The following is a 25129-nucleotide window of genomic DNA, read 5'->3' as shown; positions in this document are numbered from 1 at the left end:
TTTTACGTCCTAGATGTTAAATCAGATATAGTTTAAAACATTCATGTTCTTCCGTACGAGGTTTAAGTGAGTGGTAGATTACAAAGTAAGTAATCATTCTTCCAAAACTGGCCGCAATTAAGCGGCTGCAGCTATCGAACTCGGTGAGAAATTTGCTCGTGGTAGTATAGTATATGAAAATGAAAATCCACAGCCTGTTTCCAGTCATTCGCCCGAGTCAGGAATGGAATGAATGAAGCCCCATTCTAGCGGCGAGGATGGGAATTGTGCCGGCTGCCGAAGCCTATCGCACTCCACTGGGGCAGTGATTATTGATTGACAGATGAAGTGAAATGATATTGGAGAGTGATGCTGGAATGAAATATGACAGGGAAAAGTGGAGTACCCGGAGAAAAACCTGCTCCGCCTCCGCTTTGTCCAGCACAAATCTCACACGGAGTGACTGGAATTTGAACCACGGAACCCAGCGGTGAGAGGCCGGCGTGCTGTCGCCTTACCACGGAGGCTCTGGTACAGTATATATTCATAACTAATATCAACGGGCAGGATATAATTGAAAATTTTCTTTAAAGAAAGAATCAATGGCATCTCTGTATCAACGCATGGTGTTGATTTACTAGTGTTAGGATGGCTAAGCCTTGCGTATTATCGGAAATTATAGTGGATAATCACTTGGATAAAGAAGCCCGCCTGGTGGCCATGGTGGTTAAGGCGTCGAAGTATACACGATTCGACACCGTGGTTAGCCGGTTCGAGTCCCGTTGGTCGAAAACATGTTCACCTTCAGAATGTTGGCCGGCAGAGTAGGGGAGATGGAGGTATACAATTGATAATCACTAAGTCGCGTGCCAAAACCTGGATTAAATTCCATACCTCTCCGTAGTGCTCATATGGAGTGAGGGCATATGGCGTGGTTGTTCGTGGTTCATCCATCAGATGGAGATGTTAAGCCCTGAGCAGATCCCTTGATGCTGTTCAACAGGAGTAGGCTATGTGCCAACACCGGGTTTCACCCTTTCATGTCATTCAACCTCATTAACTCCTCTGATGAGATTAGCGCAAGGAAGGGCATCCGGTCATAAAAGCTCACCACGGAGATTCATCTCACTTCGTACCCGACTCCGTAGAGGAAGGGGACAAGGGTTGGATATACATACAATCACTTGGATAAGGAAGGCTAATGCATATAATGTTTATAATTTAAGTATGTTCTTAATTCGTTAGCTCTACGACTTAAAATCATATTAACGCTCTATGCCACGTTTCCCAAAACTATTATTTTATACCCGTAAATATATTAGACAGTTGGTCTCCACATTTTAATACAACAGAATCCTTTGTGGAGTCTTCAAGTAACTTGATTCGTCAGGAAGAGGTTAACGATCAGCACAATCTGCAGCATATCACTTTTAACGTATGAAGAGCAGTTCAGGTTGTTGTAAAAATGTTGGAGTACGTTTAACAGAATCTTACACGTCGAGTGAACTGAGTGTTTTACATTCTAACCAACTTCTGAAGAATTTTAATATTCACTTTAGGGTTAGTTTTGGTCACCAAGGAAACGATTTGCCAGAAATTTATTGCGATATTTACCGTTAAGTTACCTAGATGTTCAAATTGCCTGTGAAATTTCATCTCTACACCGAGTAGCTACCAGGGAGCTCATTATCGCTAGACTTCCAGCTGAGATATGGCGTTAATTTGGTGCAAGTGTCCACAAGTTCTACTGTTACTCAAGTACTATTTATGAACGGTTATTAATTTCAACGCCACATATGACTCTGTTGATGGTGATTCGCTCATCGGACATGAGCAGACCCCTTGGTGCTATTCAAGAGGAGGAGGCTACTTGGCGGCAACGGGTTTCACCCTCTCTCATCCTACTATCATATACCGCACCATTCATATCATCTAATTACTTCCTCTGATAATTTTGACGTCAGGAAGGGCATCCGGTCGTAAAATATCGCAACGAAGATTCAACTCAGTTCATACCTGACGCCGTAGAGAAATGAGACGAGGGTTAGACGTACATTTATGTCAACGCCAAGGGTATGTGAAAATGGTATCTGACAGGCTGCGGACAACTTCCTTTCCAATTATGGTCTGAATTAATTACAGACACTAAGAAAATGGGCTTGTAGTCTGGACAAACTAGGGCAAATATTCATTTATAGGAAGGGGAGTTAGGGATTGGAATAACTTACCAAGGGAGATGTTCAATAAATTTCCAATTTCTTTGAAATCATTTCGGAAAAGGCTAGGAAAGCAACAGATAGGGAATCTGCCACCTGGGCGACTGCCCTAAATGCAGATCAGTATTGATTGATGATTGAAGTCTTAAGATTATCACATATTGAAGCAAAAATTGATGCGAATAATTGTCTATCTGGTTCTCCTCATTTTAATTGTGCATGAAGTATTTAACGATTTCACTCTGTGTGAGCCTATGTGGAGTGGTTGGTGTGTATGTTTACATGTCTGATTGTGAAGATTTTTTCCTGTTTCAGTCTGAACTCCGGCCCCGTGGTGTAGGGGTAGCGCGTCTGCCTTTCGCCCGGAGGCCTCGGATTCGATTCCCGGCAAGGTCAGGGATTTTTCTCTCTACCTGAGGGCTGATTCGAAGTCCACTCAGTCTACGTGATTAGAATTGAGGAGCTACCTGACGGTGAGATGCGGCCCCGGTCTCGAAAGCCCAGAGTAACGGCCGAGAGGATGCGTCGTGCTGACCACACGGTCCCTCGTAATCTGTAGGCCTTCGGGCTGAGCAGCGGTCGCTGGGCAGGCCAGAGCCCTTTCAAGGGGTGCTATGTGCCGTGGTTTTCTTTTATGTCTGAACGGCTGCACTTAGTTTGATTAGACAATATATTTGAGTAGCTATTATGAACTCGCCCAAAGTTTAAACATTTCCAAAATTACGAGGGGTCAGTGAGTTAGACATGGTTAAACTTTCTAACTCTTCTCCAGGTGTAAATACTATGAAATTCGAAACTATTACAATCAGGAATTATTACCCCTACAATGGCAAGTTAACAGCATGGCAGTGTTAGTATACGAAGGGATGGCTTACCTTTCTTGCTTTCGTTCTATGAATAACTTATACATATACATAGAATACTCTTCTCTCCTAGTCTTGCATGATCAGCAACTGGGAAAAGAGGATTAATTTATTGCAATATTTACTAATACATGCAGTTATTAGGTACAATGCAAAATTCTAAAGATAAATAAATAACAAACTCTTATAGAAAGAAATTAATATAAAACTTACATTTACATTTTCCAGAAATCCTTCATAAACGTACATTCAACGATTAATCAAACTTTGTGAAGTACATCCAACAAGTTTTTAGGAATAAAATACATATTTTCAGTTATTACACAGTCCACAAAGGACTAATACGAAAAAATAATTCGTGCCGTTGTTGAAAAGCAAGATCTCATAGATGTAGATCTGTCTAAAGGTCGTACATTTCTAAAATCTTTCCTCAAACTGTTCCCACAATTGTCACATAGGAACTTCAGCACTGTGCATTACAAATATATTATTTTATGAAGCAACTCTGCGAGAACAACTTAATTCTAGATAACACCTCACCTTGCTCTCATTTATTACATGCACAAAGCCGGGTTGCCATTCACTACAAACTGACAGAAGTGGAGTACCTAACTCATTCGTCATGTTCAATATCATTAAACGTGACCCAGTGATCTACAGTTAAATGGTTGGAAGAAGCAGTGCAAATCGTTTCTGAATCACAGTTATTCAGAAATTATCAGAGTTTTTCTTAACTCTCCAATAGCAAGGCATGATCCAAAGGAAGATCACAGTTAAGGGGATATCGAAAAGTAATTACTTTCCTTATGAAGGAAGTTTTATGTTACACTTATGAATTCATACTATGTCACTTCATTTACGTAATTGGAACAAAGTCGATAAGATAAAGAGAACGAGAGTGATAAAGATAAGACAAAAACGTGAACAAGATTGATGACTTGAATGAGAAATGGAATAAGTTCGAGAACTAGATCAGGAAGCAGAACGAGAGCGAGAACAAAAGGGAGTACGAGAACAAGAAAGACAAAGGGGATGAGAACGATAACAAGAACCAGAATGACAATGATTACAAGAATGACAACGATAACATGTGTGCATTGGGAACACGAACGAGAGGAAGGCCGAGAATAAGAGCGAGAACCAGAAGCAGAAAGAGAACAAGAACAGGAAAAGGAAAGAAAACAAGAGTGTGAAAGGTAACTAGAATAAGAACATAGCCTACTGTCCTCAGCTGCCTATAAGTAAGTCATTTGATTGACACTACTTGTGTTAACTGAATATCAAAGATCAAACTTCCACGTGTGCCACAGTGTATAACTACAGTCGGTGCTCTAAGAACGATATAGTGTACTCCATGCACACGGGTTTTCTCACGTATATAATTCATCTCAATTAACAAAGCAAAGCAAAACAAAGTCATCTACATACAGGCAATGAAGGCCCTTGGAGCGGTGGAAGGTAAAGGCTTCCACTATCCGTAACCTCGGCACTTGATGGAGTAGAGTGGTTAGATCTACGCCCGGCCGCCTTTGCCCCAAGGAATTAACCTGGTACTCATTTTTGGTGAAGGCTGAGTGAACCTCAGGGCCATGTGCACCTCTGGAAGTGGAAATCTCGTTTCTTAAATTTTACGACTTCCTGACGGGGAATCGAAACGCCTCGGCCAGGCAGCCCCTCATCTCAATTAACACGTAAGGCTTTTATCAGTATTTCTCTACATATTTATAACGACGTCTTATTATTGTTCCTGTTTTCTTCTAAGATCCGCAATGCTCGGTCTGGATTGAGCCATCAGTCCACGTCATAGCACGCTAACCACTTGGCTATAGGCAATAGTGTAGTAATAACACTTTTATTATTGTGTAACAATGTTTCAATTGCTATCGGCGTTATGAGTTACAGTTAGTGAGTCCCAATAATTTTTCTTCAATAATGACATTTGGAGCACAACACAACTAGTGTCTGAATGTTAATGAAAGGTGTTGCTCGTAGGGTCAGTCGTCCTGCAGTAGCAAATTCTCGTCCAGTGAGGAAATCACTGGCAAAATACCTCACTCCTCGTCTTGCCTAGTACGCCTCATTTGGACTCTGGCATTGGTTTTTGCGGTTTCCCTATAACTATATAACTTTTGATGGTGCTATTTATGGATCCAGCCAGCCTCTGGGATGATGACCTAACAGACAGACATAAATCTATTACCGTGACTGCCTGGGATATATGCTGTCTAAGTATCAACGCATAGTGCCTTTATTCGGTAATATTTAATTGTACTTGTGCAGGCGTTTGTACTTTTCAGCAGTTGTCTGTTTTCAGATACCATATATTCCTATACTGCCATCTTTGGATGGACCTCTCCTTTGCATGGTTTTAATTATTGTTCCCCTCCAGGTTGCTTTTGATCTCCTTCAACATCTACTTCCTGGTGGTGACCTTTTGAACAAACACTGTTCATTCCTGAGTCAATGGAAGCGGGGAGCACTCATGCTCCGCCGTAACACCTCGATTACCACAGACTCAGTCTGTCTCTATTTCAATGTCCGATACTCCGAGCCCTATGTAAGAATGCTTTCAACTACAACATATAGCACCAATTTCTTTGTTCGTCTGGATATGTGCCGACTACAGAAAGATCCCACACGGAAAGTCAAGCAAGGGTAACTGTTATTTCTTTAAATGGGATATATTCACTAATACAGTACATAAACAAATATACGGCTCTATTTTATATAAGTACCTTGCAGAAACATGAACAGGTACACGAACATGTACACGACGTTTCTCTGACAAACATTCTAGTTAGAAACTCTACTCAAATATTATAACATTTCTTGTTCAGGATAAAGGCCCTAATTTTAGACCGTTTTCATCCACATTCATCTGCATTCAAATTTGTTAACATTACCAATGATCCGGAGGAAGGTCCCAGTATTTAGGGAAGGAGTAATATACATCAAAACAAGAAATGAAAGTCCTAGAATCATGGGTTCTAAAATTAATATATTCTGAGAAGGTAAGGGTGTATTCTGCCCAAAGGCAGGACCGAGCCTCCGCAGAGGTGTGCCTGAGCCGGAGTTAACGTACGGTAGGGTGGCCATATCCGCCCCGCCCCTCCATTCCCTTACCTACCACCACCACCACCACCACCACCACCACCACCACCACCAGCGCGTGGCAACCCATCCAAATCTTGAACACGCCCAATGTTTCTTAACATCGGAGATATCACGGGAACCGGTGTTTCAACACGGCTACGGCCGTTGTTTCAACACGGCTACGGCCGTTGTCTGATATATTCTGAGAAATGGGCAGATATTTAGCGTCACAGTAAAAGCACCATGTCTTCTTCTATAAACTCATTGTCGAAGAATAAATGAGGAAGCAGAATGCAGCTATTTGTCGCTATGCACTGTATTACGAGGCTTTCCTTTCTCCGTGCTTGTATCGATGATGATGATGATGATGCTTGTTGTTTAAAGGGGCCTAACATCTAAGGTCATCGGCCCCCATGTGCTTGTATCAAGACGACGCTTAATTATACGTCAATACGTAGAGTTTGTAGTACGTTAACTTATTCCATACTGCGGTATTAATGTACGAACCGAGTAAGTTATATTCATATTTGCAAATGCCGGGATGGTACCTAACTTAAGGCCACAGCCGCTTCCTTGTCTATCCCTTGTCTATCTTCCCATCCCTCACCAAGGCCCCTGTTCAGCATAGCAGGTGAGGCCGCCTGGGCGAGGTACTGGTCATCATCCCGAATTGTATCCTCCTACCCAATGTCTCACGCTCCAGGACACTGCCCTTGATGCGGTAGAGGTGGGATCCCTCGCTGAGTCCGAGGAAAAACCTAACCTGGAGGGTAAGCAGATTAAGAAAGAAAGAAATAATAATAATAATAATAATAATAATAATAATAATAATAATAATAATAATAATAATAATAAAAAGCAGTCACCTCCGTACAGGCCATGAAGACCCTTGGGGGAGTGGAAGGTAAAGGCTTCCACCATTTTTAACCTCGGCACGTAATGGGGTAGAGTGGTTCGCTCTACGCCCGGCCGCCTTTGCCTCCAGGAATTAACCTGATACTCATTTTTGGTGTAGGGTGAGTGAACCTCTGGGCCACATGCACCTTCGGAAATGGAAATCTCGTTTCTTAAATTTTACGACTTCCTGACTGGGATTCGAACCCGCGTCCTTCCGGGCGAACCGAGCACGCCTTTACCGCCTCGGCCAGGTAGCCCCTAATAATAATAATAATAATAATAATAATAATAATAATAATAATAATAATAATAATAATAATAATAATAATAATAATATGTCCTTAGCTACCATGTGCAGGTAATTATTTATTTGACGCCACTTACGATGCAGCCATATCCATGTCGTCATTCCATTTGACTCTGCCAGACGGTAGGATTAACCGGACCTCTATTGGGCAACATATGTCTAAGTTTTACTTCAACTTGCCGTGTAAAACAAAATATACATCAGCATAGATCATTACATGCCGTCACCGTACAACATGGAGTTTGGAATAAAATAAAATCCGCCATTAAACATTCGACTACTTCCGGCGGTTTTCAACCTGCGATCTTAGGATATCTCGAAATGGATTATTTTTTGCTATTTTTTTTGCTACTTTGCTTTACGTCACACGGACACAGATATGACTTACGGAGACGATGGGATAGGAAAGGCCTAGGAATTGGAAGGAAGCGGCCGTGGCCTTAATTAAGGTACAGCCCCGGCACTTGCCTGGTATGAAAATGGGAAACCACGGAAAACCATCTTCTGGGCTGGCGACAGTGGGGCTCGAACCCACTATCTCCCGATTACTGGATACTGGCTGCACTTAAGCGACTGCAGCTATCGAGCTCGGTGGAATATGTTTTTTTAGTATAGACAATATAATCTTAACCATTACCACAGTCCTACCATCTTTGACAACATTTTCAATTCCTTCGTAATTAGTTCTTATTGAAATTCCCTGAAATTTCCATTGAAAAGCTATTTGCATCTACTACATACTCTGAATGTATAAAATATAAATCATATCACGACGAAGCAATTGTGTACTTATAAATAATATTCATAAAACTCAATGGACAAAAAATAACCAGTGTTTCGCCCCAGTGCGGCATGGGCTAATATGTTACAGCGGTGTCGTTACCGGCGTGCTAGGTGACCATTATCTTAGGAAATTGCGTATCCAACTGATGAGCCCATGCCACATTGGGGTGAAACGCTGATAATTTTCATTTTTTTTTTTTTCGGTTTTTTGACGACTGAGATTCCTGAATGTAAATAGCTTTCTCAATCGGAAGCCATGCATTAGGTCATGCTAGCCCGGGAGGGCCTATATAGCAAGTGGGGGTGCAATTCTCCCCTAGTAGGTCTACGTAGGCATTCCATTGTGATTATCATAGGAAAGCTTGTAGTTCTCCTCTGTCGGAGGATGCAGAGTGGGTCTCGGCTCACAAGTAGCCACGGAAGGTCCGTGGTCCAACAACTGCGCAATCCGACCAGCCAGACGAGCAGATAAGGGCTGGCCACAGTTCTACCGAGGCTCTTCACCTCTGCATTCGGGAGAGGGGACAAGGCTGGCCCCAACCGTCGGCTGTCCTAGGAATGGTTTTCCGTGGTTTCCCATTCTTCTGCGCTAAGGAGAATGCCGGGACAATTCCTAGTATAGCCCACGGCTGCCAACAACCTCACCTTCTTCGAGCATCTCCTTCACCGTTAAACATCTCTCGATCTGAGAGACGGCGTTACCGTCTAAGTGGCCCGCCTTCCCTTTCAGGGAAGGAAGGAAAACATTTAGTAGTAGTAGTTCTCATCCACTGATGAGATAGGCGCAAATACAACAGGAGCGCCACCATGTCTTCAGAGTCATCCGGATCCGCAAGGCGGAGGGACCGACATCCCTCATCAGAATCGTTTCCGGAGATGTCACCACCCTGGACGTGCTCCTGAGGGATGGATCTGTCACTTATGGACCCGTCATCGAGTGGATCCTTCGCGGTCATCACCACCTCAGAAAGTCCGGTGCGACCGGTGCCAATGTTACGACCATCCGCCAGGAACTCCGTTTGTGCACCCGCAGGTGTGTGCTACCTGCAGACAGAAACACCCCACTAATACTTGCCAGAATAAAGCGTCTCCTAAATGTGTAAAATGTAATTCACCCCTCCTCTTATTCTCCTACACGTGTAAGGCGAAATCTGTACCACAACCCAACCAACAGACCGTCATTCCTGTCGTATCCCAGGACATTACCACTCCAACCCTTTCCTCCGCTATACACACACCCAGCTCTTGTGTTTTATAACTATGGTACTTCATAACTTCCTACAATATAATTGCACCCATATCTTAATCCACGTCTTGCTAGCAGCCCTATTGGTGTTTAATACACACATGGATATCGCATACTCGGCGAACAAAATGCACTTTGTATTTTTCCCCCTTAATGCGGTTCCTTTAATAAAATAGAATAGGAATTAAAATCTACTCTGCTAACATCAGATCCGTGAATGTCAAACACGCTCTACTGGATACTTCCCTTAATCAGTATGAACCGCATGTCTCTATTTTAAATGAAATCTTTCTCACCCCTGAAAAACATCGTAACTTTTCAAAATATCGCCTTTACCGTGCAGATAGACCAGGAGAGGCTCGCAGAGATGTGGCTGTTGGAAAAAGAAAGGGGACATGTAGGCTAAATGACATACATTTATTTTCAATAAAAACTTTCAGGTACTTAATAAGTTGGTTGAAACATTCCTTCAAAACAATACGACTGTTACGTTCGTAATACTGTACCTATCACCTACTATTTTTCCTCCAGTTGACTTCATAAATTATACAGCGTGATTCAGCCGCCCCTTCTAATATAGTTTTATGCAACCAATAATATTCAATCCGTCCTGCAAACATCTGCCCTACCGGAATATTTAGACAACTCAACCAGAAATCTTGGTATTTACCGCCTCACCATGATAGGACACTGTAGTGTTATACTCGTATGAAACATTGAAAGACATGCGTGTGCCTTCTAGATCATATGAAGCTGACACGCGGGCGAAACACTAAATTGATATTGTGACCGGAGTACCTTGTACTTGCTATAAGCTGCCGTGTGTACCATACGGAACCGCAGTGTAGTCGGTAAAGGTGTGGCGGAGCGGGCTTGCATGTCAGGTGGGAGGTCCGAGTTCGAGAAGAAGATGGGAAAGTTTTGAAATATTTGTTTAACGCGTTCCGCACGCAGTGTAAGTTCAATACCCGCTTTCATGCAAACTGTGTGTGAATGAATGTGTTTGTGGCCTTAAGAAGGGCCGATTAGATAGCAGGCCGGACACATACAGACCGGAAATAATGGGAACACAACTGCCCTGACAATGTTTTGCCGCAGCGAATGCTCGATGTGATGACCGTTTTGGTTTATGCACATTCGGATACGGTGTCCAATAGATCGTCTTACGCGCTGAAGCATTCCAGATGTAATTGCTCGGCAGGCATCCGGATTGAGTTGTAGGAACTGGTCGGTGTTTTCCGGCCCTCGAGTTTAAACGACTTTCTTCAAATGTCCCCACAAGAAGAAGTCTAACGGCTTGAATCCGGTGAACTGTCGGGCCAAGAAACAGGGCCTCCTCGTCCTATCTATTTCCCTGGCAATTCCTCCTTCAGATGGTTACGAACTGGTAAAGTCGATTGTGGTGGAGCTCCAACCTGTTGCAACAACATCGTCAGACGATCGTGCAAGGGCACATCCTCCAGCAGCAGTTGGGAGTTCCTGACGCAAAAAGTGCAGATAGCGTGGGCCCGTCCACTGGCCCTCAAAGAAATAAGGTCCAATCAGGTGATCCCTCCAAGATTCTACACCAAACATTCACTTCTCATCGTACTTGATAGGCCGCCTGTCACGGTTGCCGGACAATTGCGGTCACGGACATTTGCGGTCGCCGGACATTTGCGGTCACTGTGATAAACTTGTGCCTACTCACAGAAATTCCCCAGTTGTTATAGGACATTTGCGGTCACTGGAGCAGGGGGTGGGCCTCATCAGATTAATGTCGGGGTATCCCCGCTAACCTACCTGAGCACCTGCTCGCTCCTTGCAGATCAACATTTTTCTCTCACGGGCATTATTTAGAGATTGGTACCTTCAGTCACAAACACCATTATACACCGAAACTTCCTGGTGTGAGTACTATGTTTACTATTGTGTGCTGTAATGGAGTTGACAATTACTAATCAGGTAAATCGTTGTGCACTTTACAAACGTTATATGTACAGAAAGTATAGGGAGAGTCAACCTGTTATCGTCAGCTGGATGTGTCTGAAGGAGAAGACAAGTGTAAAGGACGGCTGAGGATAAGAGGCGAAGAAATGCTTCATACCGTCGTTCATCAGCGTGGACCACCTGAAGGAGGGTCTGACTCGTTGGCTGACTGGTCAGTGTAGTGGCCTTCGGTTCAGAGGGTCCCGGGTTCGAATCCAGGCCGGGTCGGGGATTTTAACCTTCATTGGTTAATTCCAGTTGCCCGGGAGCTGGGTGTTTGTGCTGTCCCCAAAATCCCTGCAACTCACACACCACACATAACACTATCCTCCACCACAATAACACGCAGTAACCTACACATGGCAGATGCCGCCCACCCTCTTCGGAGGGTCTGCCTTACAAGGGCTGCACTCGGCTAGAAATAGCTACACAAAATTATTATTACCAATGTTGATGAATGTACCAAAGCTGAGACAGGATATGTTCCCTCCTTAGAGAATAACTTAATTGCATCAGCAAAAGGCTGTGGCAACCCAATAAATCCTACTTTATTGGGCCCTTTACGAATTTGAATATAACCTAAAACCTTCACAGTGAAAAAGCAGGTTCAAGAGGAAAAGAAGAAAGCAAGAGGAGAAGTGGCTCCACTATCACAAATTTACGTGCAGGAGCTGGTTGATCTGCATAACAGTGGCTACGACTTTGTCACTGACATGCCAACTCAAGAAACTTTAAAAAGAACATTGCGTCGGCAACGAAATCGTGCACGCGGACTTCAAGTAGAGCCAAAAACAAGTGCTCAGATAGTTCTTAATGAAGAGGCGTTAAGGATGAATAATGGCAGCCCGTTTTGTTTAACTGACGACGGCTTACGAGAAAGAATTATAATTTTTAGTGCCGAAAAAGGTAGAGAAAGTCTTAGGCATTATGCGCAATTTTATTTTATGGATGGCACATTCGAGAGTTGCAGCAAACAGTACGCCCAGATATACACCATTCACGCAGACCTTGGAGGCCGGAGTGATGAAAGCAACGTTTATCCAGTCGTCTTTGCGTTCCTGCCTAACAAAAAGGAAGAAACTTATATTCGTTTCTTTCACCTTATCTTGGAAGCGGTTCCCCAATAGAATCCTAAAAAAATCACTATTGACTTCGAATCAGCTACGATATCATCCCTACGAGAAGTATTTCCGTCAGCAGAGTTAAGTGGCTGGTTTTTTCACATGAAGCAATGTCTGTGAAGAAAAGTACAGGAACTTGGCCTGACGAGCGACTACAAGGAGAACGATGATATACAGTATGTGTCTCTGTTATTCGTACAGGCTTCAATTTCTTATCAAGTCTCGTATATTCACATTAACCATTGAAAAAGTGAAATAAAAACGTACATTAGGGGTAAAAACATTGTTTGTCAGTGACAATTCGTTAGTGAAAACCATACTTATTTACATACAGGCAAGAAGATTTGATATTGATGTGCCGGCATCGACAAACCGGTGTATCAGTTCTATTCGTACACATGGACAGGATGATGCCGACCATTTGGTTGCGATGCACGAAAAAGTCTCAGTGACGGCATACGACTGGTCAGTGTTGTGCCCGTTCGCATCTCGTAGACCATTTACAAAATGGCGGCGTAGGAAGGTATGGCCCATGCGATCTATTAAGGCAATGAACTTCTCATTAATACGGCATATAGGAGACCATGCACGTCACAGAACGGACTGATTTGGAAGACACTGCAGGACAGTAGAGGATCAGTTGGATTGTTTTATGAAAAATATATAGCATCGGACTAATTGTTAAAAATATACTCTAAAAAATTTCAACGGCAGAAGAAAGACGCAAGCACAAGCTAAGCTTTACATTTGAAGATTATCCTAAACTTCTGAAGAAGATATTGACTATTTTACGATCGACGATCAAATCTGACAAAATAATTCACCGGCGTACATTATAAAAGAGACGAGATATAATAAAAATAAGTAAATCGCGGTGAGATACATCTGACTTGGATCCGGTGAGCAACCACTCTGCGATTGAAGAAGAAGGACTCACTATATCGGAGGACCGATAATTTCGTATGGGAAGAAAGTTACCCCTGTTGTTATAAACTTAATATCTATATACGGAGAACTTATCCCAACCGAAGAAAATTTCGTCGTTAAGAATAAGCAGTAGAACAATGGAATATATCATGACTGATTGCTCCGCAAAAGGAATTTTCTACGCTGTCTGCAGATTTGGATTGATGACTGCTTGCTAAATCTACATGATAGACTGAACTGGAGACAGGCACCGGCCAGCCAGAGGACGAGACGATGAGGATGGGCACCGGCCAGCCAGAGGACCAGCCGATGAGGATTGGACCGGCCAGCCATATGACCAGCCGATGACCGGGAAGACGTTGTCCAACCGGAGATCCAGATCCTAACAGAGGGTCTAACCACAACCAAGGAATGGAGCGACAACCAGACCAAACATAACATCTGACGAGCTAAGTCCATACATTTTTTAGTAGAGTAGTTTCTTACAATCTACACCCTCACTCTAACTTCGGCATGTGCTGATTAATTGGTGATATTTATGAATTAATTAAGAACGTGTGTGAATCATAAAGTGAAGTGTGAGATATTTAAGGCTATAAGATAAGATGGCAGTGTAGAATTAGAATTCTATTATATCATATACATGCTACCGCACTTGCAAACATACAGTAGAAACTAGCATGAGTAAATGAAAGAAGTGATACTTGTAAAGATCTAATAGCAATGAGTCTACACAACTAGTGAAACTTCGATTAATCTCGTATTACTTGTACAATGATTACGTCACGAATTTACCTGCGCGACACAGATGAATATAGTTAAGTTACGTATTCCTTTCTTTATAGAAAGAGGGCATTGAACTCCAACTGCTGTTAAAAGATAAGAGGTTATTAAAATGCGTTTATTATAAGGCAATTCTAAACTGTTTTGACATATAGCTTTGGGTGTAGACGGATATATGCGTACGGCAATAAATATGCCAGTGGTATGATAATGTATATTGGAATGGTGTTAAAATATGTTTATTTCTTGGAGTATATTAAGGAATATTTGAAATGAGGATGTTTGTTTATGTTCTGCGGTATGAGAAAGAATTGCTATTCGCCGAGGAAACGTTGCGTTAGATTAACATGAGGTGAGTTTCTATGTCATATGGAAAGAATATGTCAAAAGAGTGAACATCGCGCAGATGACCCATTTTAAGGTAAGATTGACATGTATTATGGTAGAATTGTGAATCGTGACAGTTTTTATCTGACATTGGTAAATGGTATGTACCGAATACAAGAGAGTTCTTTAACATACGGTTTAACTAGGCTCATGACTAACTACGCATGTGATATTCTTTGGTGCGGTGACATTTCAATATAATACGTATTAATTTCATTCTGTACTGACCATACGAGTTGAGTAGCTCGTACACATGAGAGATATTGAGTAATATGAGATAGCTAAAGCACATTGAGTCGTTGATAGAGGAGTGTGTGGATCGGAAATTACTTAAACAGTTAGAGAGATGTTCATTTCTTTTCACGCAGATATGATTTGAGTTGAAGTCTTTAAAATATAAAGAATAGGAAAATGGCTAGTTAGGAGCCATATGTCGTAGGCTCTAGGGAGGTATTGTCTTAGCCCGTAAGTTGTTATTTATCAGTATTCAAGATGAAGGACCAAATAATCAGAGTTCAGATTTATGAATGGAAAATTTGGAGAGCAGTTTTACGATTTCATACTCACGCAAGAGTTTGTTTGGGAGATACGTACGCAAAGATATGATCAGATTTACATTCGCAATCTGACTTTATACCATTTAATTTTTATTACGTTTCAATTTAACAAACCATCCATTTTCATCACAGTGAACTGACTTAAATGTGGTGAGAATAATTAATAATTATCGTGACAGTATTCACATCGAGTATTTATATGGAGACCGTGATTGCTCAGTGATCTCTTGAATATAATTAAAGTAAATCAAATACACTTCAGAACATGGCTACGAATATAGAAGTAAATAACTAATATGAACTTGAACATTTGAATGAGAATGAGTGTAGATAATTTAAAATCTTAATTATTTTACTTTTATTTGAGCCAGCGCTGACTCTAATCCTTTATACATAAATGTTATTAAGATAATACTACCCAGAATTCACATTTAACTTTACATTGAACATGATTTATTCAATAAATTTTCTTATACTTTTCTTTTAGGAAGTGTCTGTGTTATGAATTCCTTTTGGATAACAGCTAGTTTGTAAGCTAATAAGTTTAGTAGATATAAGTAACTGATGAATTTGACAAAAGAGAGAGATTCTTTTTGAGGTTTTCGCCCGCAGGTCCTTACTTGAGCGAATAGGTTTCCCCATGATGTGTGTCTCAGCAGACCGAGTCTCTTCCGAAACCACGTAAAAAACAAAAATATATATAAAATCTCAGATTTTATGAGCGATAGATAGAATACCCTGAGAAGAAATTGAGTTACCGGGAGAAATTTGCAATGACCGCTCGATTGGCGGGTGAAAGTTAAATGTCGCACCAACGTGGGGCGATTAAAGAGAAAGACACCGCGGGAACGTCAAGTAAAGGACCGCCTAAGGCAATATTAATTGGCACCACAATGTCAAGCTCGACGAAGAGAAAGACACCGCGGGAGAGTAAGAAATTGTCCGATAACCCACACTACTTAATTGGCAGTCCAGTGTTGAAGCTCGAAATGTAGGTATCGGGCAAAGAAAAAGAGTCACCAATGTATTGATTAATTTATTTAATTACTGCCACATCGTAGGACCTGTTAAAGAGAAAGACACCGTGGGAAAGCTATACAGAAGCGAACTGTGTATTATGAGCAGTTGATATGGTTGTTTAAGGCGAAACTTATTCGATCATGAGATGTTGTAATGAAGAAATGACGTAACAAAGAGAATTCACAGGAATGTAGCAGTTAATAGACACATGATAGGAACGATACTAGGTAAAGAAGACGGAAGGTGGATATAGATACAAATCTATCAGTAGGAATAGATATTGATAAGGAATTACTGTTATTTATTAGATGATTGTTTTCTTTAACGACAATAATGAAGGTTAGGGTGATTTTAAGTGTATATGGATTGACACTTAGTTGACTTTAACTATAGTAAAGGCTGATGGCCATATATGTAAATATTGGATGCCGCATAGCGGAATTTTAATTTCTTTCTCTCGTAACATGTTCCGAAATGAGATCGAAATCATAAATCTGAACTCGTGGTCCGTTTTTCGATGCTCTATCTGGTGGGATGGTGCCGGTCTCCAGGAAGGTCCATCTATATTATCATTCAGTGCATAAGAAAAACTTTAAACTAGTGCATAAGGTGCAAACTTTGAACTGCTTTAAACTTAGTAGACTAAGAAGTTGTTTGTGTGATATTATACGTGATATTCTATGAACTTAGATAACTGTTAGGCAAATTAGAGGAATTTTTAGCAAAATAGAGAACTTATTAGAAATTTAGAGAGATCGTACCGAATATATTGAACTCGACAAAAGATGGCAACACAAGGAAGAGTACAGACAAGAAGGGAACAAGAAGAGGAAATGAGAAGAGCACAAGAAAAACAGGATGGAGCTCCATTATGGTTCCAAGAATATTTGAAAAGACAGGAAGAAGAAAGACAGAAAGAGAAACAGGAACGTGAAGATAAAGAGAGGAAGCTGGAAGAAGAAAGACAGAAGGAGAAACAGGAACGTAAAGAGAAAGAGAGAAAGTTGGAAGAAGAAAGACAGAAGGAGAAACAGGAACGTGAAGAGAAAGAGAAGAAGCAAGAAGAGAAAGAGAGAAAGTTGGAAGAGAAAAGACAGAAGGAGAAAGAAGAAAAGGAAAGAAGACGGACAGAAAAGGAACGAAAACAACAAGAATGGTTTAGGGAATTTCAAAAGGAACAAGAAAAGAAACAAGAAGAATGGCAACAGAAGCAAGAAGAGAAAGAACAGGAACGGGAATCAAGATTCCAGAGATGCATCGTTGAGATGAGAGAGGAAAGAAGAGAGGATCAGCTGAAACAGAAGGAATCTTTAGAAGAATTCGTTAGGAAAATAGAAGATGAACACAAAGGGATGATCGATGAGTTAAGCAAGAAACAAGAAGAAGCAACTGAAGAAACCGCGAAAACACGGTCGGAAATTTGTGAAGTTAAGAACGAAATTCAAAATATGCAGACTAGGTTGACCGAAACCGTGGAAAATAGAAATAGAGAGATGCACGAGGAAATAAATAAGATAAATGAAAAGGTAACAGAGAGCCAAGAAATCATCAGGAAATTGGAAGAAGAGAAGATAAATGATATAATAACTGGCATGCAAGGATTAAATCTAAGGCAACAAGACTTAGATGAGAAATATGACCAAGCTGCAAGCAATGTAGCTCAGAAAATATACGAATTGAAACAGAAGATAGAAGACAACAAGGTTGAATCGGAACGGAAAATCGAGAGGACAGAAGAAGAGATGAAACAGATTAGAAGAGAAATACAGGAGATGAAGGTGGAAACGCACACGGCGAAATCTATGGCTTCAGGCTCTAGGGATAGGCAAAGAGCAATCGAAATACAAATTAGTGAGAGAGAGAACGCACCTTCAGGGATAAGCGACCCAACTAGGAGAGATGTCGAAATGTTAAACGGAAGTAACCAGAGTGAGGGAAGCAAAATAATTAACATCATTAAAAACTACGATGACCACCCGAAACATTTCGATGGCTCGGCTAAGACCTCACCGAAGCAATTCCTTAGGGACATTGAGGAATATTTTAAAGAAGGAAAGATTCAAGAAGAAAAGAAATTGCGCATTATTGAAAAACATCTGGACAGGAATCCAAACATTTGGTTCCAGGCTTTCAAGTATACCTTCCACAACTATGATGAGTTTAAGGTAGCCTTCCTGAGAAAGTTCTGGGATCCTGAGATCCAGCAACAGCTAAGATGGAGAGACGATTGAGACAGATTGACCTAACGTCACGTGTTTAATAAAGAGGAACCCCAGAAATCTTAGACAAATAGAGGCAATTAATACAATTAGTCCCGAAATCACCAACCGCAGAGTAGATAAGGCTGATGAGATTAGGGCGGAAAATTGTATCAGAGCCCAAGATAAGGAGTCGAGGATATGTTATTGCCAGTACAGTGGAGAGCAGCATGGAATATGTGGGCAAATACGAAATAGAAATAGTTTCCAGTACAGGAATAATACTCGATATGGGAACAATAGAAGTCTACTATATCACAGGAATAGGAGGCAATACAATGAGAGGAGAGGACCAGCCCAATATAATCAGAAGGAAGAGAATAGACGATATGTCCAAGAGCTCAGGGAGCAGAGACAAAACAGAGCCGATGGGAGGAAGCCATCAAAAACAAGGATATAAACGGCGACCTCGAAGGCGCAGAAAGTCTCGAGCTCCGAAATTATAAACGAAGGAGACAAGAAGAAGGCTGGAAAGAGCATGAGAGCCAAGGGAACACAGACAACTCCCAGCCATCTGAGCGGAAAAAAACGCCGATGACGAATTAACAAGTCAAGAAACTGCAAATAATGAACCGTTGGAAAATATTGTCAAAATTCGCAGTTGGGTAGTAGCTCAGATAGATCACTGGGACATCCAGCCCGAGGACTTAATTAGAGAGGATACCTGTCACGAAACCCAACCTAAATTCAAGTTACCAGTAATAGTCGTGAGAGTGTTCGACATCAGGCTGTATTGTTTAGTAGACTCTGGAGCCAGCATAAGTGTAATGTCACATACCTTCTTCCAAGAGCTAAGCCAGAAAATAGAGATACCGACCATACCTGTATCTGGCGTAAAAATCCGAGGTATCATTCCAGACAAGTCAGTAGAGTGCAAGATACAAGCTTACTTAAGTATAAAGATCGGAAAATACGAATTCGAGCACTCGTTCATGATTATGAAAAAAATAAAATACAACGTCATATTTGGGATAGACTTCATGATAAGTTCTCGGATGACAATTGACATGGAAAAAGGTGAAGTTCGATTCCCGGTAGTAGAAAATGATGGAAATAGAACCGTAGAAAGGATCCAACTTAGGGACACACTTGAAGAGAACGAGTGGTTGAAGATCGAGGGAAAGGAAGTGGATCTATTGGACGGAGAGAGCCAAGGACTAGAAGAAAAGGATCTTAGCACAGAAATAAAGCCGGAATTGATCATGAGAATTGAGGAAATCATTGCAATTGAAGAGGAAAGCTGCGAAAAACCTGAGATTTGGGAGGCTATTGCTCAAGCTGCGGTCCCAGCAGAAGAAAAACGAACACTATACAACATCATAAATAAATATATTGAAGTATTTAGCGATAAACCTGGGCAAATCCCTAACTACAAGTACAAATTGATGGTTACTGACTGGACGCCGTATAAGGGAAAAATATATGATGTGCCAGAGAAATATTTCACTGAAGTTAAGCAAATCATCGAAGAAATGTTAGTTGATGGATTGATCGTGAAGACCACCACTCCATTCTTAAATCCCATAGTTATTGTAAGGAAAAACAACGAAAAACTCCGTCTGTGCCTTGATGCTCGTAGGCTAAACGGCAGACTAATTCCAGAGTATAGTCAGGCCCCCAAGATTAAGGACATTGTGAAGAGATTTCGAGGTCAGAAATACTTCACGAGTATGGACTGCACGGCCTCATTTCACCATATCGTCCTTGAAGAGAAGTCACGGTTGTTAACAGGTTTCATGTTTAATAACCAAACATATGCCTATTGTCGGCTACCCTTTGGGTTGAAAGTCAGCTCGGCAGTATTGATAAGGGCACTAGACAGGAGCCTAACGAGTGGAGTAAAGGAGTTCGTAAATTGCTATGTCGATGATCTGGTCTTCGCGAGTTCTACCTTCGAAGAACACTGTGTCAAGCTGGAAAAGCTAGTAAGTAACTTACAAAAAACTGGCTTCAAAATAAATCTGTCAAAATCCAAATTTTGCCAAAGCCAGGTGCTTTTTGTAGGCCACGTGATCGACGGAGAAGGAATAAGACCAAATCCCGTAAAAATAAAGGCTATATGCGACTTCCCGAGGCCGACAAAGGTAAAGCATATAAGGCAATTCCTTGGGATGACTGGATTCTTCTCAGACCATTGCGAAGGTTACACAGAGACGGCTGCACCATTACAGAACCTGCTAAATGTCAACAACAAGTGGAAGTGGAATGATGAGGCCGAACAAGCTTTCATCAACATGAAAGAGCTGATGAAGAAGAGTATCAAACTGGGATATCCTGATTATCAACAGAGATTCATAATTCAAGCTGATGCATCGCACGTTGGTATAGGAGCCTGCCTATATCAAGAAGATAACGATATCCAAAAACGAACTTATCTGGCGTTTACCAGTAGGAAACTCAGAAAATACGAGCAACACTATACCACTACTGAGCTCGAACTTCTAGCGATAGTGCACGCATTACAACAATGAAGACGTATAATTTATGGGTACCCAGTAACGATAAGGACAGACCACAAGGCGTTGACTTTCGGGTTGAAAGCCGTTATGATCAGCGAAAGGATAACACGATGGATGTTATTCACGCAACAGTTTGACCTAAAGATCGAACATTGTAGTGGAAAGCAAAACATCCTAGCTGATGCGTTAAGCAGAAACCCGCAAGAAAGTGAAGAAGATGTTCTAGCAATTGAGTTGGATACTCGAGACGAACAACTGCTAAGAAAGTTGGAAAATCTGAGAGAATTCCAGGAATCAGACGAGAAATTGAAGGTCATCATCGATAACTTGGTGAACAGGGAATCAGCGCCAGAATTCACAAGGAACTACGAAATCGTAGATGGGTTACTACTGAAAGTAGTGGACAAGAACAACCACAGTAAAAGAATTGTAATACCAGAAGAGCTACAGAGAGAATTAATCTGGCATACCCACAAGATGACCGGACATGCTGGCATAGACAAGGTCATTGGAACGATAATGGAGAAATTCACGTGGGAAGGATTGCGAAGATCAGTCAGAAACATAGCAAAAACGTGCGATGTGTGTCAGAGAGTAAAGCATAACAATTACGTATGCGGTCATAAACCGATCCCAATTATACCACCTAGGGCTCAGGAAATTTATGCAATAGATATCTTTGGAAAGTTGCCCACTGCTAGGAAGGGAAAGAAATATATACTAGTGGTTATCGACATATTCTCTAAATATATTTCATTGCAAGCCATCCAGAGAGCCAATACCAAACAAGTGATACACGGCCTCGTTAATAAGACATTTCCTGAAATGGGAAAACCTGAGAGGTTCCTCACTGGTAGGGGAACACAATTTACCTCAACTATGTTCCGTGAACGAATGAGAAATGAGGGCATCAAGCATACGTTATGCTCAGTTCGTCATCCAGCAGCGAATCCCGTAGAGAGATATATGAAGGAGATCGCTAAATTCAGGAGAATGTATTGCAGTCAACAACACTGGAAATGGATAGATATGCTCGACAACATAGCAGGAAGTTTGAACAATACCGTTAACCAGTCAATTGCCCAGATTCCTAGCGTAGCTCATAAAAATGTTCACCCACAGAGAACTTGGGACAGCATTTTTACTATGCAGCTAGAGAAGAAGCCAGATCCCCAAGAGATAACTCTAAAGATCCAACAGAGGCTCAAGGATCAATCCCAAAAACGATTAAGAAGAGTACGGAATAAGAAGTTCCATGCACCTTTCAAGCAAGGAGATCTAGTTCTAGTCAAAACTGCTCCAATATCAAATGCACCAGCAAAAATATGTGCTAAATTTCTGCCGCTATACAATGGTCCCTACAGAATCGAGCGCGCGCTTGCAAATAATGCTTATGAAATAGCAAGTTTAAATGGAAAATACCGTAACATACACAATGCATGCAACATCAAGCTTTACTTTCAAGAAAATGAGCCTATGAAATCAGAACTTAAGAAACAACAAAGCCCAGAACCAATAAACGACGTACCATTATAAAATGCGCCAGGAGGAATGATTAAATATCTTTATTAGGACTGGAAGGAATGAAGAAAATCAGCTGTTGAGTACACGGTCATGGGTGAAGTAAACAAACTAGTACAACAAAGACAGAATCGATATCAACCTGCTGATATTCGATAATCGAATACCCAGTATCGGAATGGCAAAGAATATATACGAGATGCAAAGTCACATTTGAGATTCAAGTTATCAATGAGAAAATATATCGTGACCAATATATTTTCTTCGTGACGGGGGAGTAAATGTGCCCGTTCGCATCTCGTAGACCATTAACAAAATGGCGGCGTAGGAATGTATGGCCCATGCGATCTATTAAGGCAATGAACTTCTCATTAATACGGCATATAGGAGACCATGCACGTCACAGAACGGACTGATTTGGAAGACACTGCAGGACAGTAGAGGCTCAGTTGGATTGTTTTATAAAAAATATAGCAGCGGACTAATTGTTAAAAAATATACTCTAAAAAATTTCAACGGCAGAAGAAAGACGCAAGTACAAGCTAAGCTTTATATTTGAAGATTATCCTAAACTTCTGAAGAAGATATTGACTATTTTACGATCGACGATCAAATCTGACAAAATAATTCACCGGCGTACATTATAAAAGAGACGAGATATAATAAAAATAAGTAAATCACGGTGAGATACATCTGACTTGGATCCGGTGAGCAACCACTCTGCGATTGAAGAAGAAGGACTCACTATATCGGAGGACCGATAATTTCGTATGGGAAGAAAGTTACCCCTGTTGTTATAAACTTAATATCTATATACAGAGAACTTATCCCAACCGAAGAAAATTTCGTCGTTAAGAATAAGCAGTAGAACAATGGAATATATCATGACTGATTGCTCCGCAAAAGGAATTTTCTACGCTGTCTGCAGATTTGGATTGATGACTGCTTGCTAAATCTACATGATAGACTGAACTGGAGACAGGCACCGGCCAGCCAGAGGACGAGACGATGAGGATGGGCACCGGCCAGCCAGAGGACCAGCCGATGAGGATTGGACCGGCCAGCCATATGACCAGCCGATGACCGGGAAGACGTTGTCCAACCGGAGATCCAGATCCTAACAGAGGGTCTAACCACAACCAAAGAATGGAGCGACAACCAGACCAAACATAACATCTGACGAGCTAAGTCCATACATTTTTAGTAGAGTAGTTTCTTACAATCTACACCCTCACTCTAACTTCGGCATGTGCTGATTAATTGGTGATATTTATGAATTAATTAAGAACGTGTGTGAATCATAAAGTGAAGTGTGAGATATTTAAGGCTATAAGATAAGATGGCAGTGTAGAATTAGAATTCTATTATATCATATACATGCTACCGCACTTGCATACATACAGTAGAAACTAGCATGAGTAAATGAAAGAAGTGATACTTGTGAAGATCTAATAGCAATGAGTCTACACAACTAGTGAAACTTCGATTAATCTCGTATTACTTGTACAATGATTACGTCACGAATTTACCTGCGCGACACAGATGAATATAGTTAAGTTACGTATTCCTTTCTTTACAGAAAGAGGGCATTGAACTCCAACTGCTGTTAAAAGATAAGAGGTTATTAAAATGCGTTTATTATAAGGCAATTCTAAAATGTTTTGGCATATTGCTTTGGGTGTAGTCGGATATATGCGTACGGCAATAAATATGCCAGTGGTATGATAATGTATAGTGTTATAGTCTCCTTCCTAGTGTATCAATGGTGGACATCGGTAGGAGTGCAGATTTAAGTACGGAGCTCAAGAACACAATACTTAAACTGGCATTTAAAGGACTTTCATTACGAAATATTGAATAGTTGGTCAATAGAACATATTCTACGGTGCAATATTTGGTTGATACATTTAAATACAAAGGCACTATTAAGAACACGCCAAGGAAACCCAAGAGAAAGTGTTTAACTGAAAGGAAAGAACGGCTTGTTTTCGGCTTATAAAGTCTGATTCCAAATTAGCTGCACCAGTATTGAGGCAACTCACGGAGGAACGATCTGGAAAGATGATCAGCAACTCCACCATCCTTCGGATCCTGTATCGGCATGGGTACTATGGAGGAATCCCTCGGAAAAGGTCATATGTAAGTATAAAAAACAGATGGCTTATACTGACATACGCTAAGGAGCATATAAATAAGGATTCTGGAATGATGTTATCTGGTATGATGAGACAATAATAAACCTTTCTTGGGTCAAATACATCCACAGAATATGGAGAAATATTGGTACGGACAATGATGTGGCGAATACACTCCGAACTGGAAAATACGGTGCTGGGTCTGTAATGCTTTGGGGCTGTATGTCAGCCAGAGGTGTGCGTAACATACATTTCATCGACGGAATAATGAACAAGGTGGGCTATAATGTAATCCCGTGGGCAAACGTGAATCAGAGTGCCGAAAATATGGGGATGCCAACTGTTTATATATTCCAGCATAATAATGAACCAAAACACACTGCTGATATTAAAAAGACATTGTTGATCTGGAACATTCCTAAACAGCTTAGAACACCTTCCCAATCTCAGGATTAAAATCCCATCGAACATCTTTGGGCTACGTTGAAGAGGAACCTCCGTAGGCAACGTATGCGCACGAAGGAGGAACTTAAAAGTGTGATTCTTCAGGAATGGCAGAAAATCAGAATCGTCATGTGCAAGAAATTAGTGTATTCTATGCGGCGACGA

This window comes from Anabrus simplex, chromosome 1 (genome assembly GCF_040414725.1).
Source record: "Anabrus simplex isolate iqAnaSimp1 chromosome 1, ASM4041472v1, whole genome shotgun sequence".
Lineage (NCBI taxonomy): Eukaryota > Metazoa > Arthropoda > Insecta > Orthoptera > Tettigoniidae > Anabrus > Anabrus simplex.
Note: the sequence above shows the minus strand (reverse complement) of the source record.